The sequence below is a fragment of the Pseudopipra pipra genome, chromosome W, assembly GCF_036250125.1.
Source record: "Pseudopipra pipra isolate bDixPip1 chromosome W, bDixPip1.hap1, whole genome shotgun sequence".
NCBI classification, from domain to species: domain Eukaryota; kingdom Metazoa; phylum Chordata; class Aves; order Passeriformes; family Pipridae; genus Pseudopipra; species Pseudopipra pipra.
The window spans coordinates 3,300,690-3,315,712 of NC_087580.1; the positions used below are offsets into that span (position 1 = coordinate 3,300,690).

The 15,023-nt window shown below is 55.1% G+C and overlaps 1 protein-coding gene and 1 pseudogene across 1 annotated transcript in view; one reads left to right on the plus strand and one right to left on the minus strand.

The window, feature by feature from the left end:
• The window catches only part of LOC135404791 (class I histocompatibility antigen, F10 alpha chain-like), a 197,754-nt gene that overhangs the window by 96,299 nt on the left and 86,432 nt on the right, over nt 1-15,023 (minus strand). The gene's annotated exons all lie outside the window — the stretch shown is intronic.
• LOC135404414 (zinc finger protein OZF-like) overlaps nt 1-15,023 on the plus strand; it is a 98,727-nt pseudogene that overhangs the window by 28,963 nt on the left and 54,741 nt on the right.

Below are 15,023 nucleotides of genomic sequence, written 5' to 3' on the forward strand. Positions count from 1 at the left end.
AGTTCCAGGGCCCTCCAAAGCCAGCTCCAAGCAGGCTCTCATGCTCCGGGCTGCTCGGGAGCAAACCCGACAGAGGCAGAGAGAGCAGAGAAGATCAACATGGCGGGGCTGTGATTGCCACAGCCAGTTTGGGCAGCACACAGACTACCGCCCTTCAGAGAAGAAGAGGAGGGTTTCCACGCCCCAGAGATTCACATCAGACAAGCATTCAGGGCACTCTGGCAATGATGGCGTTGGATTATGGCCCTGGCTCAAGCAGAACGGAAGACTAGCACTGCGTTTATTAGCCAAGGCATCCTTGTTTTCGATACGCCTTCTCAGACCTGAGTGAATGATTTAGCTAAGTAGATGATAGTTACAATAATATAGAAATATCATTAGAAATATAGAAATATATATAGAAATATAGAATATATATAGAGAAATATATATAGAAATATAGAATATATAGAGAGAAATATATAGAGAAATATAGAAATATATACAGAAATATAATATAGAAATATAGAAATATATATAGAAATATAGAAATATATATAGAAATATAATATAGAAGTAATATTTTATAATACATTATTACATGTTATATATCTTCAGCAATAGATAGTAATAGTATAATAAATATTATTAAAATAATAAAATAGTAAATACTAAAATACTTTAAGCAGAGTTATTTATTCCACGTTGTAGATAATTATAGCTAGAAACATAGTGCAGTATTTGGAAGCAGTGTTGAAGCAATTATATTAAAGCTAAGAAAACAAATATTAAGTAGAGATTGTGCAGTACACAGACTACCGCCCTTCAGAGAAGAAGAGGAGGGTTTCCACGCCCCAGAGATTCACGTCAGACAAGCATTCAGGGCACTCTGGCAATGATGGCGTTGGATTATGGCCCTGGCTCAAGCAGAACGGAAGACTAGCACTGCGTTTATTAGCCAAGGCATCCTTGTTTTCGATACGCCTTCTCAGACCTGAGTGAATGATTTACCTAAGTAGATGATAGTTACAATAATATAGAAATATCATTAGAAATATAGAAATATATATAGGAATATAGAATATATATAGAGAGAAATATATATAGAAATATAGAATATATATATAGAAATATATACAGAAATATAGAAATATATACAGAAATATAATATAGAAATATAGAAATATATATAGAAATATAGAATATATATATAGAAATATATATAGAAATATAGAAATATATATAGAAATATAATATAGAAGTAATATAGAAATATAATATAGAAATATAGAGAGGAGTAATACTTTATAATACATTATTACATGTTATATATATTCAGCAATAGAGAGTAATGTTATAAGAAATATTATTAAAATAATAAAATAAGAAATACTAAAATACTGTAATCAGAATTATTTATTCCACGTTGTAGACAATTATAGCTACAAACATCTCAGCCTCGGCCATATCAATCAACAGAACTGGTCTACTCTGGCCTCAAATCGGGAGGCCTGGAGACACACCATCTCTAACGCTGCTGTTTCCTTTGAGAACGCACGCAGAATCCCTCTCGAGGAGAAAAGACAAGGCAGAAAGAATCATGTCTTGCAGAATATACCACCTAGGGAGTCTTTCTGCTGTGCCTTTTGCAATCGGATATGTCTGTCTCGCATTGGCCTCCTAAGCCACCAGCGTGCTTGTAACAAATGTGGATAGAGCCTTCTGAAATCTTCGTTCGAGAAGCCCAGCCACGATGATGTGTTTAAGACGGGTGTTCCATAATTTAGTGTTCTCACTGAAACCATGCAAATCGTGCGCCACTCGCTCACTTCCCACTCCTCCTTTCCTTCCCACTCCCCCTCCATCCTGAGGCAGGCTGGACAGGACAATTGGAGGCACAAAAGGTAAAGATCGCAGGCTGAGATAAGAACAACTTACTGGAAACGGCAATGAAATAAGAAAACAGTACAGCAACAGAACAGTAACAGAAACAATACCAATAACAGAGTGTACAAGGGAGGCAAATGACTCACACGTGATTGCTCACCAGTTGGTGCCCAACTTTGCCACCACGCACACAACCTGGAAGAGACCCCTTCCCCCATCCTTGACAAAATGAGGAATAACCTCTATGTCCTGGTTGTGCCCCCTCCTGGATACTGCCCAAATTAACACTGTCCTGACCAGAAGCAGGACAATCACCTTCAGGATGTGCAGCACAGCTTTCGGGTCTGCACCAGAGGCACTGGATCCCTCCATGCCAGGGAGGGGAGACATCAGAGATGAGCAGACTTTGGAAATCCCTCACCTCTCACTCCGGCCCATTTGTTCTCATTTTATGGGATGGAAGAATACATACCCAACTCCTCCCAGTGTCCTTCTCACTGGAAATCCCCTGAGCTTTGATTCCTTTGCTGACATGCTGCTTCCTCTGGGAAAAGCAGCCAGAAAACCCAAGGCCATTGCTTTGAGGGAAGGTCTTTCTTAGAACACTTTTCCTGAAGTGCACCCAGGAAGGCTGGGCTGCAGCAGCACATGGCCCCCATGGCTTTGCTACATCTCATCCAGAACACCTGGAAGCCCTTCTCTCACCATCCAGCCGCTCCCCTGCCCTGTCTTCCCCACCCCACAGGCATGCTGCCGAGGAGTTAACAAACTTCACAGTTCAATCCTGATATCCCACTGCTGACTGGGATGGGGTGAGACCAGGGGCACTTTTGGCCCCCATCAGCACCAGCTCTTGGGACAACCAGGCTCTCTCCTGACATGTGGGCTCATCTCTGCAGCTTTGCTGTCCTCCACAGGGCGTTTGCTGAAAAAAATCATCTTCTAGAAAAGATATATGACACCAGCCCAGGGGTCAGCAGCACCACATGAGAGCTTGGCAAGATGCCCTGAGGACAGCCAGGCCAGGCAGAGAGAGGTGGAAGGACCACAGGGGCTCTCTGAAGCAGCCACATTGTACAACAGAGACAATGAGGCTAAATAAACACTGGGCTGAAAGATGAGAGTGCTCTTACAAGGGAAATTTACAGCTGCTGTACAGGCCTGGGGCTCTTGCTGGAAAGCTTCAGTCTCTGGGCTCCCGGTGCCCAAAGGCATTGCAGATAACTCCTTCTCAAGCAATGGCAGGGAGCAGGGTGGAGAAGTCAAGGATGAGGTAGATCAGAAAGACTGGGGCAGCACAAAGAGATCTACAAGGGAGAGAGACAGCATCTGAAAGGCACTCCTTGCTGACCTAGGAGCTGGTGCCGTGGGCTCTACAACTGCTGCCTGCAGTCAGCTTGGAAGCTCTGGCAGTTTTAACAGGAGGTTTGTCTGCAAACAAGATGCAGAGACGTTACGATGATGGATGCGGGTATATTCCTGACCTAGGCTCTCCAGAGGGAGATTCGCTGTCTCCTCATGGGCCATAGAGGCTTTTAATATGGGATGAACTTCACTTGGTCTCCCCAAGCTCATGTCCAACCTGTTCCATGGCCTCTGACTGCGATCTGCTGTCCACCTAGCTTCATCCCCCCTCACAACCCTGGGGACTCCTTGGAGGTGAAGGGCTGCTGTGCCAGCACCTACTGCTCCAGGAAGGGAGTGCAAGGGGAAGATGCTACACTCGCAGGGGCAAAGAAGGTTCATTTTGCCATGGGATCCCAGGAGGTCACCATGCACATCGTCAATGGGGTCTGAAAAAAGAAAACTTACAGATGTTGAGGCAGCTGAGCTCATCAAGCACATGTAGAAAAGCTCCTGATTTCAGTATGGCTGGCTCTTTTGAAATGCCCCAGGAAGGAAGATTTGGTCTCAGGCATCATCAGCCCCATTGGCCAGTCTAGACAGAACTGCCTGGACTTGAATCGGAAGTTGGTGGATAAGAGATTTAGCTTCATTTAGCTAGAAATGGGATATCTCTCTCCAGTGAGCCAGCTGCTTGCCATTCCGTTAGTCCCTGACCACAAGCAGCACTGAATCTGTGATCTCTCCCCCTCCAGTTTCTCAGAGTCCCTGGGTAACCCTGAAAGCACTGCTTCAGGATCAGGTTCTGCAAGAGGCCTTCCAAAAAGCAGCTAGGGGATTAGGTGAGGGGAAGAACCAGAAAATCGCACACATTCTTCCCTGGATTCGTGAAAGACAATAAGAAAGAAATACAAGACCCCCAAAAGCAAGTCCACTTGATGGGAGCGGCAGGGGAGCATCTCTGGTTCAGTAGTGATACGACGCACTCAACTGCAGCTTGCAGACAAGAATCCTGAAACATTCCAGTAGCCAAGATTGCCACCTGATCCCAAGGTCCCCTGTCCTCTGCCCCATGCATTTCCACGGGACCAAAGCCCCTATGCACAGCAAAAGGAAAGTATGGGAATGTACACACATGGTAACTTGCTCCTGACCTTTTCAGCCTATGGAGGAAGACAACTTCCCTCATTAGAAAATGGAGCAGGTCTGAGCTGGACTTTCTCAAAACACTCTAAAGCCAGAGGCAGGTTTCTCCCACAAGCAACAGCAATGCCCTCCTCCTGCCCATGTTGTTTGGGAAATGGCACAAGAACCAGGAGAATCACAGAGAGATTCACACCTTCAGAGACACCAGTGAGTGCAGCCCCTCCTGACATCATCTGGGCAGAAGCCTCCAGCCCTTGGGATGACTTTGCCTCCTAACAGAGGTGCCAGAGCATCTGATCTGGATTTACCAGGCCTGCCTTAGTACCATGCCACAATAATTGTCGCAGCATCCCAGCCTTTCCTTGCTCGAGCCAGTCTGTTTATAGGTTGTTTGGATCTCCACCTCCCCATTGCAGGGGGATTGAACACCACTGATCCCATCCACTTCTACCTCTGACCTGAAGGGAGAGGAAGATTTCCCCGTTTGCTGTTGTGGCAAGTGGCGCCTCTCTGCAAGAGATTTCATCTCCTGCTCGGGGCCCCTCTGCACTGGCCAGGCTCACTCCATGCTGCTGGACCTCTCCCAGCCCCTCTGAGCAGGGCTCCGGTCAAGTCTTCGTAACAACTCCCCATTCCTCAGAATAGCTTGGCACTCCTGTAGCACTTTGGGTGGGGAATGCCAAACTCACACCAACGAATGGCTCTGTCCAATCACCTGAGGAGTAGCAGGTACCACCCAGTGCGGAGGTCAGCGCTTGAATAAAGACCTCCCCAACTTTTCTGGGTGCAGCTGGTAAGGCGATTTTGTTATAAAAGTAGCGGGGCAACTGAACTGCTTAAAGGGAGGAACAAAAGGGCACAAAAAGCACTGCGCAAAATGGCTCCAGCCTTAAATAACGTGGGTAAGGAAGGCACTGGAACAGAAGATGGTGTTTAGGCGGAGCATGCAAATTACAACCAATCATAGGAGATAGGGGCTGAACATAACCCTATACGGTACTGCGTCAAGTATCAACCAATGAAAGGACAGAACATACGCACAGTACAATACAATACAACAACTTACATGCAAAATCTACAATTTCCTTATTAATTACACATTTTTAGACTGCCACAACTCAGCCTGCCCCATGCAGAGCCCTGGGGGTGGCTCCTGCTACACCCAATGCCAGAAGAACACCACAGGAGACCCTGGGGAGGGAAGAAGGGAAGGAAAGAAGGAAATCTCAGTGCTATGGATCTGGAGCAGCTGGGGGAACTGCAGTGCCTCCCAAGACGCCCTGTCAGACACGTGAGGAACTGCAGAGTCGAGAGCTCTCCCCACGCACCCCTACGGCCCGCTCCGAAATAAATACCGTTGACTGCCCATGGAAGGTCCCCTTCAGAGTAGCGACACGATCCCCGTAGCCCCTTGCTCTGGATTCCCCCGCCCATTCCTGGCCTCACCCCTTTGTGCCCAGAGCCCACTAGCTTTGAGCTACAGGGAGCAGAGGGGCTCTGTTGCCACCCTGTCAGGCGGCGTGAGCTGTAGAACAGCTCCAGTGGCCAAGTGCAGGGCTGAGCTCTCCATGGGACTGTGTCTGGCTTCAGGCAGTTTTCTGACAGGGAATGGGACTATTCTAGCCCAAAGGGAGCAATCAGGATCCAACATCTGCTTTGTTTAAGGCTATCAGGAGCCTTCTTGCTCGCTTATCCTTTGATTTTTGTCCAAATCTTGAAGTGGTTTTGCTGAGGTACAAAAAGGAGGTGCAGAAAGCATGCCTTCCTCCCCCATAGACACGGTTTCCCCTCAGATCAGGGGGATCAGACCAAACCTCTGGTGGGAGCTGTTTTATTAAGCTTGTCAGACCTTGAACATCAGGGGAGCTGTGTACAGCTCGTGGCAGCAGGTGCTGGGGCCTTGGCCAGTGTCACCTGGAAGGGGAAAGGAGGAAAGGTGACCAGCACGGATCCCTGCTGCCCTGCATATCCCCTGAGCCAAGGGACACTTATGGACAGTTGTTCTGCACCTCCCCCTGTCCCCTTTTGGTCAGGGCTATCACCTGACACTGTGGTGACAGACGGGTTCATCAGGATATCCTTGGCAGAATGATGACCATTTCCCGCTGCCGCCCTGCACTCCCTCCCCATTCCATGCAGACACAGACAGCTTATGCAATAAAATCTTTTAATTGATAACCACAAGAAAACGGTCATCAATATCTACATCAACACCCTCCCTCCCTCAGACTGGGATAGATCCCCAAACGATCTATCCCTCCCCCTGGGACAGATCCCCAAACGATCTGTCCCTCCCCCTGGGACAGATCCCCAAACGATCTATCCCTCCCCCTGGGACAGATCCCCAAACGATCTGTCCCTCCCCCGGGACAGATCCCCAAACGATCTGTCCCTCCCCCTGGGACAGATCCCCAAACGATCTGTCCCTCCCCCTGGGACAGATCCCCAAACGATCTGTCCCTCCCCCTGGGACAGATCCCCAAACGATCTGTCCCTCCCCCTGGGACAGATCCCCAAACGATCTATCCCTCCCCCTGGGACAGATCCCCAAACGATCTGTCCCTCCCCCTGGGACAGATCCCCAAACGATCTGTCCCTCCCCCTGGGACAGATCCCCAAACGATCTGTCCCTCAACAACTTTCTGCCCCAGCCCGGGCTGCGGGAGCCTTGCACTTGCTCCCAGTGCTTGGCTCAGAGCCCCTCTTCCTCTTCGTGCCCCGCCTTTTCAGAGCGATGTTGCTTGGTGACATGCTGCTCTGAGGCGGTGGCAGGTTCGTGCCCGCACCCTGCTGAGGGTCCTGAGGCTTGGTGCCGCCCGCCTTGCAGTGTCCCGTGCTCAGGACGGCTCTGGAAGGCTTGGGGACACTGCGGTGAGTGGGCGGCATCTTCTTGGGCGGGCAGAGCGAGGCGTTCTTGGGCTGGGGGCTGGTGCCACTGGTGCCAGCATGGTCCGTGGGCATGGGGACGCTGCTGCGACCATCCTGGCTGGTGCCCACGGCTCCCTGGGAGCAATCCAAGTGGCTCCGAGTCCCTTCCAGCAGGACCTTGCCACGCAGCACAGGCTCACTGGCTGGAGTCACCCCAGGGGCCCCGATGGCTTGGCCGTGGAGTGGGCCTGGGTGGCTGGCAGTGCTGTGACTGGGCAGGGAGATGTCACCCCTCGGGAAGGTGTCCTCATCCATGGGGACATCGCTGCTCAGCGAGATGTCACAGCTCGCAACGTGATCACTGCCTGGGCGGGAGCCACCATCCATGGGGTCGTCAGTGGCCAGCGAGAGGTCACGGCCTGACGGGCTGTCCTCGTCCATGGTGACATCGCTGGCCAAGGAGAGGTCACGGCCTGATGGGCTGTCCTCGTCCATGGTGACATCGCTGGCCAAGGAGAGGTCACGGCCTATGGGCTGTCCTCATCCATGGTGACGTCGCTGGCCAAGGAGAGGTCACGGCCTGACGGGCTGTCCTCGTCCATGCTGACGTCGCTGGCCAGACTGATGTCAAGACCTGGGGTGGTGTCCACATCCATGGGGACGCTGGTGTCTGGAGGGCTGCCACTGCCCAGGAGCGTCCCTGAGGGGTTGGCTGAGCCGTGCTGCGTGTCCCGCACTGGTGGGACTGGGGCCAGGGGCTTCCTGCGGCCCCGGGCCCCCCCCAGGGCATTGCCTGATGGAGGAGCAATGCCATGGCTGCTTGCCAAGGGGGCTGGTGGAGGCAGCTGAGTCCGTGTCCCTGCCGAGCAGAAGATACGGGTGGGGGTTGGAGCAGTCACTGCCCGGAGCCATTGGCACACGTGCACAGGGGAGAAGGCAGACTGGGGGGGAGGCTCGGGGCTGGGAGAGTCTCCTGGGGCACCCGCTGAACCGGCCCGGAACACAGACTGAGTGGGAGCTTGCGTGAGGGACCATCCCTGCGGGGTGAGCTGCTGTGCCACAGCCATGGGGTTGCACAGGGGACGGCAAAATGGCAGCGACGGCCCCAAGATCCTCTAAACCATCTTGCCTGAACAGAGGTGGCCCAGGCAATGCCAGGGCTGCTTGCCGTGCCGTGCTGAGCCAAGGTGCCCCAGCTGGCAGGGGGACAGGGGTGCTGTGGCTGCTGGAGGTGCCGGCAGGGCTGGAGGAGCCAGGGCAGGCCTGGAGGCTGGAGGGGCTGGGGGGCAGGGAATGCCGAGGGGCCAAGGCAGATGGGACTGCCATACCTGCTGCTGGGGCAGAGGGAGCTGGCAAGGGCTGCTGCTTCTGCCCAGGCTGTTGGCCGAGGTTGGCTGATCCTGCGAGAAAGAGCAAACGCTGGAGGTCACATGCCAGTCGGGGGGTGTCGGGCGCTCAGAGGACTGAGGAGGAGGAGAGGAAGGGGCAGGGGAGCAAGGGCTGTAACTGTCCCCGCCGTGCGTCCTGGGGCTTTCGGGCTCAGGGTCTGTCCTCACCTGTGGGGTAGGAGGTTCCGCGAGAGACCAATGGCTGCAGGAGCTGGGCTATGGCTGAGCTCCAGCTCACACAACGCTGCCACAGAGCTGACAGGGCCATGCTCAGTCAGCTTCGGCGGCCGCTCCGGTCTGTTGACGGGACCCAGGTCTGGATGCTCCTCTTGGAGCGTCTCCAGGGACGGAATGTTGGGGCTCCCATTGTCATGTCAGAGAGGCAGCAACAATGTCATAGAGGTAGCAACAATGTCATAGAGGCAGCAACAATGTCATAGAGGCAGCTTCCCTTGTTCTGCCCCACCCCCAACAGCTTTGCCAGCTCTTCATGGGGAGACAAAGGGTTAACCAAAGAGTTAGAATCACAGAATATCCTGAGCTGGAAGGGACCCACAAGGATCATCCAGTCCAACTCCCGGCCTTGCACAGGACAGCCCAGCAACCCCACCACGTGCCTGAGAGCGTTGTCCAAACGCTCCTCGAGCTCTGGCAGCCTTGGGGCCAAGACCACTGCCCTGGGGAGCCTGTTCCAGTGGCCGACCACCCTCCGGGGGAAGAAGCTTTTCCTAATATCCAACCTAACCCTCCCCCGACACAGCTCCAGCCGTTCCCTGGGGTCCTGTCCCTGGTCACACGCAGCAGAAATCGCTGCTGCCCCTTGGCAGGAAGCTGCAGCCCCCCAGGAGATCTCAGCTCAGCCTCCTCCAGGCTGAACAAAGCCAGCGACAACAGACCTCAAGCGCAAGGTCCTGCACCCGGGTCAGCCCTTGGCTGCTGGCACAGCCCTGGCACAGCATCAACTTGCAAATTTTGCAACACAACAGGGAGGACCAAGAAGGCTTGGATAGGAGAGACTGTTTACGAGGGACTGCAGTGACAGAACAAGGTGGAACGGCTTCACACTGGCAGAGGGCACGATTAGATGGGATTCTGGAAAAACATTCTTCTCTGTGAGCGTGGTGAGGACCTGGCACAGGTCGTCCAGAGAAGCCGTGGCTGCCCCGTCCCTGGAAGTGTTCGAGGCCGGCTCGGGCGGGGCTTGGAGCAACCTTGTCTAGATGAGCTTTAAGGCCCCTTCCGACACAAACTCTTCTAGGAGTCTAGGAGTCTCGAAAAACAGGGGGCACCTGCAGAAAGCAGGAGGGGAATAAAAACCTTGGCCATTCAAAGTCAAACTCTTGTTGCAGAAGGTCATAATCTCATGACTTCTCACCACTGGAAGTTAACATCGCTGGAAGCCACCTACATTGATACAAAACCACACAATGCACCCCAAACTGCCCGATGGAAGGATCCTGGAGCAGGCTCACCATCCTGGAGGCAGGGATAGGGCAGTTTCTCTGCCTCTGCCGTAAACCTGGCTGTTCTGGCCTTACACTGGAGAGTCCTTTTCTGCTCTCCATTCCATGGGAAGACAAGAGCGTGGACAACAAGAAGGGGGTTCTGTCAGGTCCCGGTCAAAGGCGCTTTAGGTGTGTGCTGCCATCTGCTGCGGTTGGAGATTTGGTCTAGGAAAGGGGGTTCTTGGGGAGTGCTCAGCATCTGGCTCCTCACGTGGAATCTTGAGGTTCAAAGCGGGCAAGGCCACATCCAAGACAGCTTCTGCCCACTTGAGCCGCTGAAGTGGTGGAGTTCTCCTGGCAGTTCTGGGCATAGTGATTGCATGTGTGTCAGTTGGCTGTTTTGGAGAAAACCTGGGCATTGAAAGAAACAGGGACAGGACCAGATTGAAAACTGTGAAACTGTTGCAGAAAGTGAGGCTGGGCAGCAAGAGCCCAACCATAAAAATGAGGGTGTTTCCCATTCCCTGGCATTCGGAGAAGGGCAAAGGGAAACAAGGAGCTCGGCCCATCAAGAAAGACTAGCTGGGCGGTGCTTTAGGAGACAGGGTGTGCAGCAAATCAGGTTGTGGGGTTAGAGCAGCGAGTGAGGGGAAAAAAGGACGTCAGACACGAAGGAAGAAGATCCCTGAAGAGGCTCAAGTCAGCTCTCCTGAGGTGCGTGTTCTGATCTTCCATGCTGCCCTGCTTCCTCCTCCCCCAGTCCTCAGCTCCACTCTTAGGAAGAAGAAAGGGTGCTTGCAAAGTTTGTAGGGTAGTCGCAGTTCGCAGTAAGAAGCAGTACTGGTGGTTCAATTGTTGGCTACCAAGTGGTGCCCTTTGCCCAGAGACAGGGGGACCGATCAGCAGCAGAGAAGGTCTCGGGTGGCCACGTCCTCTGTTTTGAAGTGTGCTGTGGCCTCCATTTTGAAAAGCACCAGTGACCTTCCCAGCCCCCTCCGAGGGACATAATGGGGGACACAGAGCAGGCGTGTCGGGAAGCCTGTAACCCCGGCGTATGTCAGCCAGGGGAGAAACGCTGGGGAGGGAGCAGCGCTCCGGGCAAAGGGGATAAAAGGGGGCTGCGACCTCCACTGACTTGAGAGGCCTCACTGAGGTTTGTTCAGTGAACTCTCCCTTTCATTGGAATAAAAGTTTATCCTTCTTAGTTAGCTCCTCTGTCTCCTGGTATTTATGTGTTTCCCAATACCTGGAATTTCAGAAGACCACAGTCCCATGGTCTCGACAGCCAAGGCTGTCCCTTACCCTCCCATCTCCAACAAGGCCTTTCCTGTGTGTTAGTATGAGGTGGAGCAGCACGGCATTGCTTGTGAGAGGCATCACCCCCTTGGGTCGGGAAGCTGTCGCCACTGCTTTCTGGGAACCTCCGGGACTCTTTGTGCTTGGCTGTGTTGCTTTTCCAGCTGCTCTCAGGGTAGTTGAATGCCCCACGAGAGACAGGCACTGTGACTGGGAGGCAGCTTCAAGCTGCCCGTGGAGCTCTCATCCCCATCCTGCTGCTGTTCAGGAGGCCTGCGGTGTCCCCGCAGTGCCCTCCGCAGTGCCCCCATCCCCGGCCTGCCTTTTGATCCTGACCCACCAACCGCCGAGTGGCTCGCCATCCACCCCTCGACAGAGCTCCATCCATTCCAAGTGCTGCCTCCCAGAGATCTACGGATGTCGTCTCCCTGCACTTCTGTGAGGTCCTGCATTAGGGTTCCCAGCACATTCTTCCCTCTCCCTTACCGCCCCTGCCCAATGCAGCCCCAGGGCAGCCTGGGGGAGCTCTGTCTGGGGCTGCAGTGGGATGACTGGGGACATGCTGAGGTCACTGGGAGCAGCGGGAGCAGCCTTCTAAAGCCCCAGAGTGGGAGGACGGTGCCCAGGCTGTGCTGAGGGCTGTTTTCGGTGGTGGGGCCGTGTGCGTGAGTCCTGCACGGACCCCTCTGTCCTGGCTCCCACGCCAAAGGGCTGCTTCCCCAGAGGAAGGGGACCTTCCATGAATGCCTGCACCTCCGGCACTGACTCAGGCCTGGAGTGCCCTTTGGGTGCCCTTGGAGCCCTTTCAGCCTTGGCGGATCTGCTTGGGACCATTTCCCGCTGCCGCCCTGCACTCCCTCCCCATTCCATGCAGACACAGACAGCTTATGGAATAAAATCTTTTAATTGATAACCACAAGAAAACGGTCATCAATATCTACATCAACACTCTCCCTCCCTCAGACTGGGATAGATCCCCAAACGATCTATCCCTCCCCCTGGGACAGATCCCCAAACGATCTGTCCCTCCCCCTGGGACAGATCCCCAAACGATCTGTCCCTCCCCCTGGGACAGATCCCCAAACGATCTGTCCCTCCCCCTGGGACAGATCCCCAAACGATCTCACCCTCCCCCTGGGACAGATCCCCAAACGATCTGTCCCTCCCCCGGGACAGATCCCCAAACGATCTGTCCCTCCCCCTGGGACAGATCCCCAAACGATCTGTCCCTCCCCCTGGGACAGATCCCCAAACGATCTGTCCCTCCCCCTGGGACAGATCCCCAAACGATCTGTCCCTCCCCCTGGGACAGATCCCCAAACGATCTGTCCCTCCCCCTGGGACAGATCCCCAAACGATCTGTCCCTCAACAATTTTCTGCCCCAACCCGGGCTGCGGGAGCCTTGCACTTGCTCCCAGTGCTTGGCTCAGAGCCCCTCTTCCTCTTCGTGCCCCGCCTTTTCAGAGCGATGTTGCTTGGTGACATGCTGCTCTGAGGCGGTGGCAGGTTCGTGCCCGCACCCTGCTGAGGGTCCTGAGGCTTGGTGCCGCCCGCCTTGCAGTGTCCCGTGCTCAGGACGGCTCTGGAAGGCTTGGGGACACTGCGGTGAGTGGGCGGCATCTTCTTGGGCGGGCAGAGCGAGGCGTTCTTGGGCTGGGGGCTGGTGCCACTGGTGCCAGCATGGTCCGTGGGCATGGGGACGCTGCTGCGACCATCCTGGCTGGTGCCCACGGCTCCCTGGGAGCAATCCAAGTGGCTCCGAGTCCCTTCCAGCAGGACCTTGCCACGCAGCACAGGCTCACTGGCTGGAGTCACCCCAGGGGCCCCGATGGCTTGGCCGTGGAGTGGGCCTGGGTGGCTGGCAGTGCTGTGACTGGGCAGGGAGATGTCACCCCTCGGGAAGGTGTCCTCATCCATGGGGACATCGCTGCTCAGCGAGATGTCACAGCTCGCAACGTGATCACTGCCTGGGCGGGAGCCACCATCCATGGGGTCGTCAGTGGCCAGCGAGAGGTCACGGCCTGACGGGCTGTCCTCGTCCATGGTGACATCGCTGGCCAAGGAGAGGTCACGGCCTGACGGGCTGTCCTCATCCATGGTGACGTCGCTGGCCAAGGAGAGGTCACGGCCTGACGGGCTGTCCTCATCCATGCTGACGTCGCTGGCCAAGGAGAGGTCACGGCCTGACGGGCTGTCCTCGTCCATGCTGACGTCGCTGGCCAGACTGATGTCAAGACCTGGGGTGGTGTCCACATCCATGGGGACGCTGGTGTCTGGAGGGCTGCCACTGCCCAGGAGCGTCCCTGAGGGGTTGGCTGAGCCGTGCTGCGTGTCCCGCACTGGTGGGACTGGGGCCAGGGGCTTCCTGCGGCCCCGGGCCCCCCCCAGGGCATTGCCTGATGGAGGAGCAATGCCATGGCTGCTTGCCAAGGGGGCTGGTGGAGGCAGCTGAGTCCGTGTCCCTGCCGAGCAGAAGATACGGGTGGGGGTTGGAGCAGTCACTGCCCGGAGCCATTGGCACACGTGCACAGGGGAGAAGGCAGACTGGGGGGGAGGCTCGGGGCTGGGAGAGTCTCCTGGGGCACCCGCTGAACCGGCCCGGAACACAGACTGAGTGGGAGCTTGCGTGAGGGACCATCCCTGCGGGGTGAGCTGCTGTGCCACAGCCATGGGGTTGCACAGGGGACGGCAAAATGGCAGCGACGGCCCCAAGATCCTCTAAACCATCTTGCCTGAACAGAGGTGGCCCAGGCAATGCCAGGGCTGCTTGCCGTGCCGTGCTGAGCCAAGGTGCCCCAGCTGGCAGGGGGACAGGGGTGCTGTGGCTGCTGGAGGTGCCGGCAGGGCTGGAGGAGCCAGGGCAGGCCTGGAGGCTGGAGGGGCTGGGGGGCAGGGAATGCCGAGGGGCCAAGGCAGATGGGACTGCCATACCTGCTACTGGGGCAGAGGGAGCTGGCAAGGGCTGCTGCTTCTGCCCAGGCTGTTGGCCGAGGTTGGCTGATCCTGCGAGAAAGAGCAAACGCTGGAGGTCACATGCCAGTCGGGGGGTGTCGGGCGCTCAGAGGACTGAGGAGGAGGAGAGGAAGGGGCAGGGGAGCAAGGGCTGTAACTGTCCCCGCCGTGCGTCCTGGGGCTTTCGGGCTCAGGGTCTGTCCTCACCTGTGGGGCAGGAGGTTCCGCGAGAGACCAATGGCTGCAGGAGCTGGGCTATGGCTGAGCTCCAGCTCACACAACGCTGCCACAGAGCTGACAGGGCCATGCTCAGTCAGCTTCGGCGGCCGCTCCGGTCTGTTGACGGGACCCAGGTCTGGATGCTCCTCTTGGAGCGTCTCCAGGGACGGAATGTTGGGGCTCCCATTGTCATGTCAGAGAGGCAGCAACAATGTCATAGAGGTAGCAACAATGTCATAGAGGCAGCAACAATGTCATAGAGGCAGCTTCCCTTGTTCTGCCCCACCCCCAACAGCTTTGCCAGCTCTTCATGGGGAGACAAAGGGTTAACCAAAGAGTTAGAATCACAGAATATCCTGAGCTGGAAGGGACCCACAAGGATCATCCAGTCCAACTCCCGGCCTTGCACAGGACAGCCCAGCAACCCCACCACGTGCCTGAGAGCGTTGTCCAAACGCTCCTCGAGCTCTGGCAGCCTTGGGGCCAAGACCACTGCCC